Genomic DNA, 14,700 nt, shown 5'->3' on the forward strand with positions numbered 1-14,700 from the left:
CAGAGACCTGAGGCAGAGTATCATGAACCTGTTGGTGTAAAACACGCAATTTAGCCGTCAATTCATACAAATAATCAAGCAGTACAGGGTGTTCGATCTCACTGAATTTTGTCGGCCTTGGCACTCCCCATATGTTGGCCGGGCGGCCGAACACAATTTCATAGGGACTAAGTCCCACTCGCGAATGCACAGTCCTTCTTGTTGATAGGAGTGCTAAAGGCAGAGCGTCAGGCCATTTAAGACCAGAGCTCGCTTGAATCTTTGCCAATTTCAGTTTTAACGTGCCATTATAGCACTCTACTAGTCCAGCTGATTGGGGGTGATTTGCAACGTGGAATTTTTGCTGGATTCCTAGCCCATCACATACTTTCTTCATCACTCGACCCACAAATTCACTCCCATTATCACTCCAGACCATTCTCGGCATTCCAAACCTAGGGAAGAATTCTTTGGCAAGGGCTTTAGCTGTGGATAAGGCAGTGTTGTCTTTTAAGGGATATGCTTCTACCCATCTTGAAAAGGCACAAACAACAACGAGTACGTATTTCAGATTGTTGCACCTTTCCATGTGAATGAAATCTAGCTGCAAAACCTTGAACGGATACGTTGGAGGCGCAAAATGACCAGCTGGAGTTGGTTTTCCCCTACCAGGATTGTATTTCAGACATAACATGCTATTCTTGACCACATTCTCTGCACATTTAGGAATTCCAGCATTTTGCCATACTGGAGCCAACAACTTACAAATCCCATTCACGCTGATATGGGCCATTCCATGAGCCATTGTCACCACTGCAAGCACATACGCATCGGGTAACAACCATCGCTGATGTTCTGACAAGTCAACCCAACAACCATTTTCATCCAATTTACCCGTACTTTCTCTCCACACACTCAACTCTTTCTCTGAAGCTTCAGCTTGAAGAGACTTCACACTCTCTATCGTATCTTCACACATTCCAACATCACCAACCCATCTTGCAGGGCCTGCAACATACATTCGATTCATCACATCTTTTGCTGTTTCTTTTGCGGTTTCGTCAGCAAATGCATTGCCACGACCAACATCATCAGTAACCTTCTTGTGTGCACTGCATTTCACAATCGCGACTTGTAGCGGCAAGGTCAGTGACTCAAGAAGCTCATTCACCAACTGACCATGCTGAATCTTAGCTCCATGTGAAGTCAGGAACCCACGTTTTTTCCACAATCGTCCAAAACTATGAGCCACACCAAACGCATACTGGCTGTCGGTATATATGGTCACTTTCATTCCTTTCGATAACACACACGCTCTCGTAAGTGCAATTAACTCTGCTGCTTGAGCTGAATTATGTGGTATACGTGCAGCTTCAACAATCGTATGCAAAGTCGTGACAGCATATGCTGCAGTCGTATCACCATTCGGAAGCTTGAAGCATGAACCATCCACCCATAAGGTACCATCACACTTTACAAGAGGAGTATCTTTAAGATCTACTCTTCCTTTCGTTTCTTCTTCTGTCCTGAGAAACCAATCATGCTGTTCAACATCATCTGTCTCTACTGAAATCGGCAATAACGTGGCTGGATTCAACGTATTGCACCTCTTTATGTGCACATGACTCGCTAACAGTGTCAATTCGTAACCTGACAATCGAGCACTAGTTAAGTGCTGTGTTTTGGTCCTGTTTAACAACGTGTCCACTGCATATGGAACCATCACAATCAACATATTATTCATCACTAGCCCAGCAGACTGTCGAATAGAAACAGCTGCTGCCGCTGTGGCTCTCAAGCAACTCGGCAATGCTTTAGCTACCGGATCCAAAGTCGACGAAAAATACGCGCATGGACGCTGCCTGCCTCCAAAAGACTATGTCAGCACTGATAATGCACAACCCTCTTTCTCATGGACATACAGTGTAAAGGGCTTACTGTAGTCGGGGGTACCCAACACAGGAGCCGAACACAATGCATTACGCAATTCGGAAAAACTTTTCTGGCAATCTTCAGACCACGGAACGGGATTTGGCGTATCTTTACAGGTCAATGCTACCAATGGTTTGGCCAGCAAAGAAAAATTCGGTATCCATTGCCTACAGTATGATGTAATGCCCAAGAAAGCACGTACTTCTCTCTGTGTTTTTGGCACACTCAATTTTGCAATTGCCTGAATTCTTTCTGGGGCCAGTTTCCTTCCCTCCTTCGATAAGAGATGACCTAAGTAGGTCCCTTCTTGTCGACAATATTGCAGTTTTGAAAGAGACACTTTGTGATGTAAATCAGACAAATGACGCATCAAACGACAAGGTGGCTTTTTTACAGAGTTCCTCAGTATCTGCAGCGATTAGTAAATCATCGACGTACGGAATAAGGGTAGCGCCATCAGGTAAAACGATTGCATCAAGCTGTGTTTTTAAAGCCTGACTATATATTGATGGACTTTCACAGTAGCCTTGAGGAGCGCGTTTGAAGCGGAAGCTTCGGCCTCCTAAACTGAAGCCAAAAATATCCCTGCTCTCCTCGGCAATCGGGATGCTGAAGAAAGCATTCTTTAAGTCAATCACCGAGAACCAGGTGGCGGAAGCTGGAATCATAGGCAATAGGGCAGTGATATCAGGAACAACTGGAAACTGCGGCACAACTATTTTATTGACCTCTCTAAGATCAATCACAAACCTGTAAACAGGTGGCTTAGAAGGGTCAGTACGTTTCAAAACAGGCAGAACAGGACTATTACAAACGTTGCCTCTTGTCTCTTCAATTACATCTTTTTCAATCAAATCATAAATGATCGCTAGCAACGCCTTTTCACCTTCACTAGAGATCTTGTATTGGGGAATGCGTGGCAATTTAACATTGGCTTTCAATGTCACAACATATGGTGGTATTTCCAAAAGACCCACATCATTAGGACCAGTAGCCCAAAGAATATCAGGAAGAAACGACAATTCGGCCGGGAGTTTATCCTTCGACAAATACATTGGAGAGATCACTTTCCTACCCAGTGTAAGTTGTACTCCCAAACGAGAACAATATAATGTTGCATACAATCTTTTCAACAAATCCAATCCTAACAAGTTTTCACCACAACCTGTCGTCAGAATAAGGGGTGCTTCCAATTCACAAGGTCCAACAGAAAGGGACATAGGACTAGAAATCGGGTTCCTAACCGGGGCGCCAGACAAACCTACTGAAACATTCATCTTGCCAGACAAAGGTGCGCCAGGGAGTTTTGAGTGCATAATAGAACTCTTTGTAGCACCAGTATCCAACAGAAAAGGCTCTGACACACCTGATGTAATCACCTTAACATAAGATCCATTCTGATCTACTGGAACTGAAACAACTCCCTCTCTTTGTCTATGGCTGTCCTAGCAACTATTACCTTCCGTATTTTCATCTTCCGCATAGTAGTCGTCAGCATAGTACTGAGCCGTTCTACCAGACGCGTTATTTTGCTGGTCAAAACTATTCATTGAATTTTGAGACGGAAAGGAACGTGCGTTCTGGGGGAGACTTCCACGTCCTCTACCTCTAGGAGCTTGTTGAACACCTCGACCTCTTGCGCTAGAAGCACCATTTGTACGCTGTAACAAAATAGGACAACTATACTTGAAATGACCTTCTTCTTTACAATATGAACACTGATTGGGACCTACAGGAACACGTGGTTGAGAAAACTCGAACCTTTGCGAGTTTCTCTGAAACTGTTGAGGTTGCTGATAGTTACTCTGACCACCACGTGGCGGATACGCCTGTTGTAAAAGAACCTTCATCTTTAATTCTTTAGTTTTCTTGTCTGCTCTATCCTTCTCATCTTTATCCCTATTTTCGTAGTACTGTGCAGTAGCCAATATTTGTGCTGAAGAGGAAACGGCCCAAGAACTCTCTGAATCTTTCAATTTCTTACACAGCTCGGGAAGCAAATTGTGCACAAACTTGTCAACGAACAACCGTTGACCACCTTCTGTACTCATATCTTGACCACTGTGGTCGATAAACGTTTCCTCAAACCTGGTGAAGAAATCAGACACTGTTTCATCTTTCTTCTGCTTACACGCAGACAATTTATCCCAATTCACACGCATCGCAGGCATTAAAGTCTTCATGTAAGTAATGATCCTAGCAGGAAGTTCTGCTACCAAAGGCTCAGGCTTGGCACCACCAACTTGTCTATCATTAGCAGCACTAATATTAGCCCATGAGTCACCTAACTCTTGCGCATGATCTGTATGGCGAATCAATCCCCACAAAGGCTGTGGAACAACATTCCCAAATAACATGTCTATGTCGGCTAAATTCATAATGCATGAGTCTGCAGTCTGTGATAATTCCTTATAATACCCTGCAGGGTTTTTACGGGGGTCAGGCAAAGTCTGCTTAAGGGCTAAAACTTCAGCTCGCTTCCAAGGAACATGTACCCAAACATGCTGAAAATGAGCTGGAATAGCAGCAATTTGATTAGCGGCATCAGCCGCAACGGCGTCCTTCCATACCGGAGGGACTTCTCTCATTGGGAACTGTCGCACATTTTTTCTAGCAGAGGAGTCATGTTCAAACAGTGACTGAGAAGGATCCTCATTCCTAAAGGACAACAACATCGCAACTGCTTTCTCAACATCGGAAGCCACAATCGTGCCCTTTGAAAACTCAAACCGTACACGGCACAAATCCTGCGGATTTGTTTCCAAATCATTATCCTCTAATTCCTCACAAAGGAAAGCACACATTTTTTCAAAAACGTATCTTTGTTTCGGTGCTTCCCATTGACGGAAGACATCCATAACAGACTCCACATCATATCTTGAAGGGTAAGTAAGCCATTTACACGCCATACGGTCAAACATTTCTCTCTCTCGAGAATTAGGCAGTTGACTACGCGACTGCTTACGCTCCGAATCAGGGGTCACACCAGATGACCCGAAGAGAGGAAATATAGGGCTAGCAACAGTATCAGTCATTCTCTGTCGGATAGAAGGAGAAGTTGACGAAAGAAAAGGAGGAAAAACAGAGGGAGACAAGGCAGACACAGATGCAGAGGCAGTATCAGGAAGAACAGCAGAAGAGGCAGTCGATGTAGTAGACAAAGTCGTAGGAAGTACAGATGGAGCAGGTAGCAAAGTCGGCGGCCCTTGAGGGGGCTGCGTCATAGGAGTAGGAGCCAACTGAAGAGGAGCTGGCGGCTGTGGAAGAACCTGCGGCAAAATAACCGGAGGTTGCACAACTAAAGGTTGCAGAGGTGCTGTAGCACTCTGCGCATAAGGGGGTGGCGAACTCAACAAGTGTGACATTAAAGGATCTTTCTCAATTTCTTTTGCTGCATCTTGCTGAAGAAGCGGCAAAACTGGATAACATTTATCAATCACCATGTTACGTTGCCTGTGCAACTGCTCACTTATCTGTTCTTTTTCATTATCTTTAAACTGCATAGCAGCCTGCATTATCGTGATACCCTTTTCTCTCTTATTTCTCTTTGCTAATTTAATTTCCTTCTGTTTGGCTTCCTTTCGCCATAGGCGGAAAGAGTCAAACATCGCCGGCCGGGCTTTCTTCTTAAAAAGTTTAACCTCCAGATTATCCAGAATCTCTGTGTCAAAACTACCATATTGGGGCCATTTTAAAACACCATCTTTCCTGGTGTACTGGATCCATACTTCATTATATGTGAGGGGGCCTATACCATGTTTCACATATAGTTCATAGGTTGGAGTTCCAATCGGAGGAACCGGACACGAGTCCTCCAATCGGGAATCCCTATTACAACCAAGACAAAACAAATTTCCAAGTCTGCTAAGACCAGGCATCTTCGCTCTCTAATCTAGCTTCAAACTTCAAAGGATTATCGAATACGATAGTCTCGTGAATACACGAGTCCCTCGGCTTTGGTACTTGCAAGTTCCAAATCAAAGATCCCAAGGGGATACCAAACTAAGAACCAAACTAAGAAATGGGAGACGCTCCACTTATACTTAACTGAGGTATTGATGACGTCACCAGAAGAGTCGTCTATCGTTTCGCTTTACCAATCATCAAGGGTCCAAAACAGGGCGATAGTCAGGGCAGCAGTCCTTTGTAGCCGTCGGGAAGCGGGGAACCTCGCAGCAAAGACTTTCGGACCACGTCGACATACAGGGGTCGATGAAGTGGCGGCCTTCCTCCAGAATTTTCACACGAAGCTCCTCACAAACCTATGGCTTGGACCGGTACCGCTGAAATCGCCCCATGTTGGGCGCCAACTGAAGTACTGGGTTTTTCAGAACCCAGCGGTGCCAGGGAACACACCCAAAGACTTCGAGTTCTTCCTGTTTCAGACTACAGAAACACAGAGTCTTCTGGGTGAAGTCAAAGATCGTATTTATTGGCTGCAGCCAGTAACAGGTATCCTAGAAGTACAACACGGTGTATATTCTCAGGAGACTGCTCAACCTTACAAAGCCAGCCTTCTCTTTTTATACAAAATATTATGCTTTAGGCAAACATTCCTTATTTTACAGTTGACCATTCACATATTTTCACTACAAAGAAAAAGCAGAGTCATGATGACAAGCCCATGTTTCAGTTTGTCCAGCCCTCAGTCAATTACCCGGCGAGGCTTAGTACTTTCATCAGATATCGACGGACCCCCAATAAAAACGGGCACCTCCTCCTCGTAAAGCAAGTCATAAAGAGAGGAACAAGGACAGGTGTGTGTAAGATTAGGCATGGTTTGTGTGTGATGAAAGGTTTTATGATATGTTGTGCCTTGATACTAATCTCATTCGGCCACTGGGAAAGGAACTGGCTGAACAGGTTTGGCTTCAGGCAGTGGAGTCAGCTTGCCCAGGTCACAGAGGAGTCAGCAAAGGAGTACGTGTCCTTAAGACTCGTTTTTGGCTTTAGTCACATTGGCCTATGTGAGGGCAATCACAAAATGGCTGCCGTTTAAATGGAACCCGAGGATTCAGGACGGAAACTCTGATTTTCGGGTGATTTTGTCACCTGAATATGACGAAAATGCTTGTGCAAAGTATTCTAATCATTCTCGGTTTGCTGATACCAAAATCATCATGATACGACGATGTTTATAGCACGGGTCCAGAATTTACAGTACCACAGTTGGGGGCAGTGTTTTAGGGTTTAGGGTGGTAAATTGGGGTTTGGGTAATGTAGGGGGTCGTGATGGGGTAGATTTAGGGATTAGGGTAGTGCAGTGGTGTTTGGGTAGTGTTTGGGGTTCGTGCTGGGGATCGTGTTTTACAGTTTAGGGTAGTGCAGTGGTGTTTGTGTAGTGTAGGGGTCATGCTGAGGGTAGTGTTTTAGGGATTAGGGTAGTGCAGTGGTGTCTGTGTAGTGTAGGGGGTCATGCTGGGGGTAGTGTTTTAGGGTTAAGGGAGGTGCAGTGTTGTTTGCGTAGTATGGGGGTCATGTTTTAGGGATTAGGGTAGTGCAGTTGTGTTAGGGTAGTTTAGGGGGTCATGCTGGTGGTAGTGTTCTAGTTAAGGGTACTGCAGTGATGTTTGGGTAGTGTAGGGTGTCGTGCTGGGAGTAGTATTTTAGGGTTTAGGGTGGTGAAGTGGTGTTTGGGTAGTGTAATGTGTTGTGCTGGGGTAGATTTAGGGTTTGGTTTAGTGCAGTGGTGTTTGTGTAGTGTAGGGGGCATGCTGAGCATAGTGTTATAGGGTTTAGGTAATGCAGTGGTGTCTGTGTAGTGTAGGAGGTAGTGTTTTACGGTTTAGGGTAGTGCAGTGGTGTTTGTGTAGTGTAGGTGGTCGTGTTTTAGGGATTAGGGCAGTGCAGTTGTGTTGGGGTAGTGTAGGGGGTCATGCTGGTGGTAGATTTAGGGTTTAGGGTAGTACGGTGGTGTTTAGGTAGTATAGGGGGTCATGCTGGGGTAGTGTTTTAGGGTTTAGGGTAGTGCTGTGTTTTTTTTGTTGTGTATGGGGTCATGCTGGGGATAGTGTTTTAGGGTTTAGGATAGTGCAGTGGTGTTTGGGTAGTGTAGGGTGTTGTGCTGGGGTAGTGTTTTAGGTTTTAGGGTACCACAGTGATGTTTGCATAGTGTAGGTGGTCGTGCTGGGGGTTGTATTTAAGGGTCTAGGGTCCCACAGTGATGTTTGGGTAGTGTAGGGTGTCGTGGTTGAGTAGTGTTGTAGGATTTAGGGTAGCAAACTGGTGTTTGGGTATTGTAGGGTGTCGTGCTGGGGAAAGTGTTTTAGGGTTTAGGGTAGCCCACTTATGTTTAGGTAGTATAGGGTGTCATGTTGGGGGTAGTGTTTTAGGGTTTAGGGTGGTGAAGTGGTGTTTGGGTAATGTAGGGGGTCGTGATGGGGATCATGTTTTACAGTTTAGGGTAGTGCAGTGGTGTTTGTGTAGTGTAGGGGGTCATGCTGGGGGTAGTGTTTTAGGGATAAGGGAGGTGCAGTGCTGTTTGTGTAGTATAGGGGGTCATGTTTTAGGGATTAGGGTAGTGCAGTTGTGTTTGGGTAGTGTAGGGGGTCATGCTGGTTGTAGATTTAGGGTTTAGGGTAGTGCAGTGGGGTTTGGTTAGTGTAGGGGATCAGGCTGGGGATAGTGTTCAAGTTTAGGGTATTGCAGTGATGTTTGGGTAGTGTAGGGTGTCATGCTGGGGGTAGTGTATTACGGTTTACGGTGGTGAAATGGTGTTTGGGTAGTGTAGGGGGATGTGCTGGGGGTAGATTTAGGGTTTTATGGTAGGTCAGTGGTGTTTGTGTAGTGTAGGGGGTCGTGCTGGGGGTAGATTTAGGGATTAGGGTAGTGCAGTGGTGTTTGGGTAGTGTTTGGGGTTCGTGCTGGGGATCGTGTTTTACAGTTTAGGGTAGTGCAGTGGTGTTTGTGTAGTGTAGGGGGTAGTGTTTTACGGTTTAGGGTAGTGCAGTGGTGTTTGTGTAGTGTAGGGTGTCAAGCTGGGGGTAGTGTTTTATGGTTAAGGGTAGTGCAGTGGTGTTTGTGAAGTGTAGGGGGTCGTGTTTTAGGGATTAAGGTAGTGCAGTTGTGGTTGGGTAGTGTAGGGGGTCATGCTGGTGGTAGATTTAGGGTTTAGGATAGTGCAGTGATGTTTGGGTAGTATAGGGGGTCATGCTGGGGTAGTGTTTTAGGGCTTAGGGTAGTGCAGTGGTGTTTGGGTAGTATAGGGGGTCATGCTGGGGTAGTGTTTTAGGGTTTAGGGTCCCACAGTGATGTTTGGGTAGTGTAGGGTGTCGTGGTTGAGTAGTGTTGTAGGATTTAGGGTAGCAAAGTTGTGTTTGGGTAGTGCAAGGGGTTGTGCTGGGGATAGTGTTTTAGGGTTTAGGGTACTGCAGTGATGTTTGGGTAGTGTAGGGTCTCGTGCTGGGGGTAGTGTTTTGGGGTTTAGGGTAGGCCACTTATGTTTGGGTAGTATAGGGTGTCATGTTGGGGTAGTGTTTTAGGGTTTAGGGTGGTGAAGTGGTGTTTGGGTAGTGTTTGGGGTTCGTGCTGGGGATCGTGTTTTACAGTTTAGGGTAGTGCAGTGGTGTTTGTGTAGTGTAGGGGTCATGCTGAGGGTAGTGTTTTAGGGATTAGGGTAGTGCAGTGGTGTCTGTGTAGTGTAGGGGTAGTGTTTTAGGGATTAGGGTAGTTCAGTGGTGTTTGTGTAGTGTAGGGGGTCATGCTGGGGGTAGTGTTTTAGGGTTAAGGGAGGTGCAGTGGTGTTTGTGTAGTATAGGGGTCATGTTTTAGGGATTAGGGTAGTGCAGTTGTGTTTGGGTAGTGTAGGGGGTCATGCCGGTGGTTGATTTAGGGTTTAGGGTAGTGCAGTGGTGTTTGGATAGTATAGGGGGTCATGCTGGGGATAGTGGTCTAGTTTAGGGTACTGCAGTGATGATTGGGTAGTGTAGGGTGTCGTGCTGGGTGTAGTATTTTAGGGTTTAGGGTGGTGAAGTTGTGTTTGGGTAGTGTAGGGTGTTGTGCTGGGGTAAATTTAGGGTTTGGTTTAGAGCAGTGGTGTTTGTGTAGTGTAGTGGGGCATGCTGAGCGTAGTGTTTTAGGGTTTAGGTAATGCAGTGGTGTCTGTGTAGTGTAGGAGGTAGTGTTTTATGGTTTAGGGTAGTGCAGTGGTGTTTGTGTAGTGTAGGGTGTCATGCTGGGGGTAGTGTTTTCTTGTTAATGGTAGTGCAGTGGTGTTTGTGAAGAGTAGGGGGTTGTGTATTAGGGATTAGGGCAATACAGTTGTGTTTGGGTAGTGTAGGGGGTCATGCTGGTTGTAGATTTAGGGTTTAGGGTAGTACGGTGGTGTTTAGGTAGTATAGGGGGTCATGCTGGGGTAGTGTTTTAGGGTTTAGGGTAGCGCTGTGTTTTTTTTGTTGTGTATGGGGTTGTGCTAGGGATAGTGTTTTAGGGTTTAGGATAGTGCAGTGGTGTGTGGGTAGTGTAGGGTGTTGTGCTGGGGGTAGTGTTTTAGGTTTCAGGGTACCACAGTGACGTTTGCATAGTGTAGGTGGTCGTGCTGGGGGTAGTATTTAGGGGTTTAGGGTCCCACAGTGATGTTTGGGTAGTGTAGGGTGTCGTGGTTGAGTAGTGTTGTAGGCTTTAGGGTAGCAAACTGGTGTTTGGGTAGTGTAGGGGGTCGTGCTGGGGATAGTGTTTTAGGGTTTAGGGTACTGCATTGATGTTTGGGTGGTGTAGGGTGTCGTGCTGGGGGCAGTGTTTTTGGGTTTAGGGTAGCCCACTTATGTTTGGGTAGTATAGGGTGTCATGTTGGGGTAGTGTTTTAGGGTTTAGGGTGGTGAAGTGGTGTTTGGCTAGTGTTTGCGGTTCGTGCTGGGGATCGTGTTTTACAGTTTAGGGTAGTGCAGTGGTGTTTGTGTAGTGTAGGGATCATGCTGAGGGTAGTGTTTTAGGGATTAGGGTAGTGCAGTGGTGTTTGGCTAGTGTTTGGGGTTCGTGCTGGGGATCGTGTTTTACAGTTTAGGGTAGTGCAGTGGTGTTTGTGTAGTGTAGGTATCATGCTGAGGGTAGTGTTTTAGGGATTAGGGTAGTGCAGTGGTGTTTGGGTAGTGTAGGGGGTCATGCTGGTTGTAGATTTAGGGTTTAGGGTAGTGCAGTCGTGTTTGGGTAGTGTAGGGGGTCATGCTGGGGATAGTGTTCTAGTTTAGGGTACTGTAGTGATGTTTGGGTAGTGTAGGGTGTCATGCTGGGGGTAGTATTTTAGGGTTTACGGTGGTGAAGTGGTGTTTGGGTAGTGTAGGGGGACGTGCTGGGGGTAGATTTAGGGTTTAGGGTAGGTCAGTGGTGTTTGTGTAGTGTAGGGGGTCGTGCTGGGGGTAGATTTAGGGATTAGGGTAGTGCAGTGGTGTTTGGGTAGTCTTTGGGGTTTGTGCTGGGGATTGTGTTTACAGTTTAGGGTAGTGCAGTGGTGTTTGTGTCGTGTAGGGGGTAGTGTTTTACGATTTAGGGTAGTGCAGTGGTGTTTGTGTAGTGTAGAGTGTCAAGCTGGGGTTAGTGTGTTATGGTTAAGGGTAGTGCAGTGGTGTTTGTGAAGTGTAGGGGATCGTGTTTTAGGGATTAGGGTAGTGCAGTTGTGGTCGAGTAGTGTAGGGGGTCATGCTGGTGGTAGATTTAGGGTTTAGGATAGTGCAGTGATGTTTGGGTAGTATAGGGGGTCATGCTGGGGTAGTGTTTTAGGGTTTAGGATAGTGCAGTGGTGTTTGGGTAGTGCAGGGTGTCATGCTGGGTGTAGTGTTTTAGGATTTAGTGTAGCACAGTGGTTTTTCGGTAGTGTAGGGGGTCATGTTGGGGATAGTGTTTTAGGGTTTAGGGTACTGCAGTGATTTTTGGGTAGTGTAGGGTGTTGTGCTGGGGGCAGTGTTTTAGGGTTTAGGGTAGCCCACTTATGTTTGGGTAGTATATGGTATCATGTTGGGGGTAGTATTTTAGGATTTAGGGTGGTGAAGCGGTGTTTGGGTAGTGTAGGGGGTCTTGCTGGGTGTAGATTTAGGGTTTACGGTTTAGGGTAGGTCAATGATGTTTGGGTTGTGTAGGGGGTCGTGCTGGGGGTAGATTTAGGGATTAGGGTAGTGCAGTGGTGTTTGGGTAGTGTTTGGGGTTCGTGCTGGGAATCGTGTTTTACAGTTTATGGTAGTTTAGTGGAGTTTGTGTAGTGTAGGGGGTCATGCTGGGGGTAGTATTTAAGGGTTTAGGGTCCCACAGTGATGTTTGGGTAGTGTAGGGTGTCGTGGTTTAGTAGTGTTGTAGGATTTAGGGTAGCAAAGTGGTGTTTGGGTAGTGTAGGGGACCGTACTGGGGATAGTGTTTTAGGGTTTAGGGTACTGCAGTGATGTTTGGGTAGTGTAGGGTGTCGTGCTGGGGGTAGTATTTTAGGGTTTAGGGTGGTAAAGTGGTGTTTGGGTAGTGTAGGGGGTCGTGCTGGGGGTAGATTTAGGGATTAGGGTAGTGCAGTGGTGTTTGGGTAGTCTTTGGGGTTTGTGCTGGGGATTGTGTTTACAGTTTAGGGTAGTGCAGTGGTGTTTGTGTCGTGTAGGGGGTAGTGTTTTACGATTTAGGGTAGTGCAGTGGTGTTTGTGTAGTGTAGAGTGTCAAGCTGGGGTTAGTGTGTTATGGTTAAGGGTAGTGCAGTGGTGTTTGTGAAGTGTAGGGGATCGTGTTTTAGGGATTAGGGTAGTGCAGTTGTGGTCGAGTAGTGTAGGGGGTCATGCTGGTGGTAGATTTAGGGTTTAGGATAGTGCAGTGATGTTTGGGTAGTATAGGGGGTCATGCTGGGGTAGTGTTTTAGGGTTTAGGATAGTGCAGTGGTGTTTGGGTAGTGCAGGGTGTCATGCTGGGTGTAGTGTTTTAGGATTTAGTGTAGCACAGTGGTTTTTCGGTAGTGTAGGGGGTCATGTTGGGGATAGTGTTTTAGGGTTTAGGGCACTGCAGTGATTTTTGGGTAGTGTAGGGTGTTGTGCTGGGGGCAGTGTTTTAGGGTTTAGGGTAGCCCACTTATGTTTGGGTAGTATATGGTATCATGTTGGGGGTAGTATTTTAGGATTTAGGGTGGTGAAGCGGTGTTTGGGTAGTGTAGGGGGTCTTGCTGGGTGTAGATTTAGGGTTTACGGTTTAGGGTAGGTCAATGATGTTTGGGTTGTGTAGGGGGTCGTGCTGGGGGTAGATTTAGGGATTAGGGTAGTGCAGTGGTGTTTGGGTAGTGTTTGGGGTTCGTGCTGGGAATCGTGTTTTACAGTTTATGGTAGTTTAGTGGAGTTTGTGTAGTGTAGGGGGTCATGCTGGGGGTAGTATTTAAGGGTTTAGGGTCCCACAGTGATGTTTGGGTAGTGTAGGGTGTCGTGGTTTAGTAGTGTTGTAGGATTTAGGGTAGCAAAGTGGTGTTTGGGTAGTGTAGGGGGCCGTACTGGGGATAGTGTTTTAGGGTTTAGGGTACTGCAGTGATGTTTGGGTAGTGTAGGGTGTCGTGCTGGGGGTAGTATTTTAGGGTTTAGGGTGGTAAAGTGGTGTTTGGGTAGTGTAGGGGGATGTGCTGGGGATAGATTTAGAGTTTAGGGTAGCTCAGTGGTGTCTGGGTAGTGTAGGGGGTCGTGTTGGGGTAGATTTAGGGATTAGGGTAGTGCAGTGGTGTTTGGGTAGTGTTTGGGGTTCGTGCTGGGGATCGTGTTTTAGAGTTTAGGGTAGTGCAGTGGTGTTTGTGTAGTGTAGGGGGTGTGCTGAGTGTAGTGTTTTAGGGTTTAGGGTAGTGCAGTGGTGTTTGTGTAGTGTAGGGAGTAGTGTTTTACGGTTTAGGGTAGTGCAGTGGTGTTTGTGTATTGTAGGGTGTCAAGCTGGGGGTAGTGTTTTATGGTTAAGGGTAGTGCAGTGGAGTTTGTGAAGTGTAGGTGGTCGTGTTTAAGGGATTAGGGTAGTGCAGTTGTGTTTGGGTAGTGTAGGGTGTCATGCTGGATGTAGATTTAGGGTTTAGGGTAGTGCAGTGGTGTTTGGGTAGTATAGGGAGTCATGCTGGGGTAGTTTTTTAGGGCTTAGGGTAGTGCAGTGGTGTTTGGGTAGTATAGGGGGTCATGCTGGGGTAGTGTTTTAGGGTTTATGGTAGCCTGTGTTTATTTTGTGTTGTGTATGTGGAAGTGCTGGGGATAGTGTTTTAGGGTTTAGGATAGTGCAGTGGTGTTTGGGTAGTGTAGGGTGTCATGCTGGGGGTAGTGTTTTAGGGTTTAGTGTAGCACAGTGGATTTTGGGTAGTGTAGGGGGTCGTGTTGGGGATAGTGTTTTAGGGTTTAGGGTAGCCCACTTATGTTTGGGTAGTATATGGTATCATGTTGGGGGTAGTGTTTTAGGGTTTAGGGTGGTGAAGCGGTGTTTGGGTAGTGTACGGGGTCATGCTGGGGGTAGATTTAGGGTTTAGGGTCGGTCAGTGATGTTTGGGTAGTGTAGGGGGTCATGCTGTGGGTAGATTTAGGGATTAGGGTAGTGCAGTGGTGTTTGGGGTTTGTGCTGGGGATCGTGTTTTACAGTTTAGGGTAGTGCAGTGGTGTTTGTGTAGTGTAGGTGGTCGTGCTGAGGGTAGTGTTTTAGGGATTAGGGTAGTGCAGTGGTGTCTGTGTAGTGTAGGGGGTAGTGTTTTAGGGAGTAGGGTAGTGCAGTGGTGTTTGTGTAGTGTAGGGGGTCATGCTGGGGGCACTGTTTTAGGGTTAAGGGAGGTGCAGTGGTGTTTGTGTAGTATAGGGGGTCATGTTTTATCGTTTAGGGTAGTGCAGT

This window comes from Triturus cristatus, chromosome 8 (assembly GCF_964204655.1).
Source record: "Triturus cristatus chromosome 8, aTriCri1.1, whole genome shotgun sequence".
Taxonomy (NCBI): domain Eukaryota; kingdom Metazoa; phylum Chordata; class Amphibia; order Caudata; family Salamandridae; genus Triturus; species Triturus cristatus.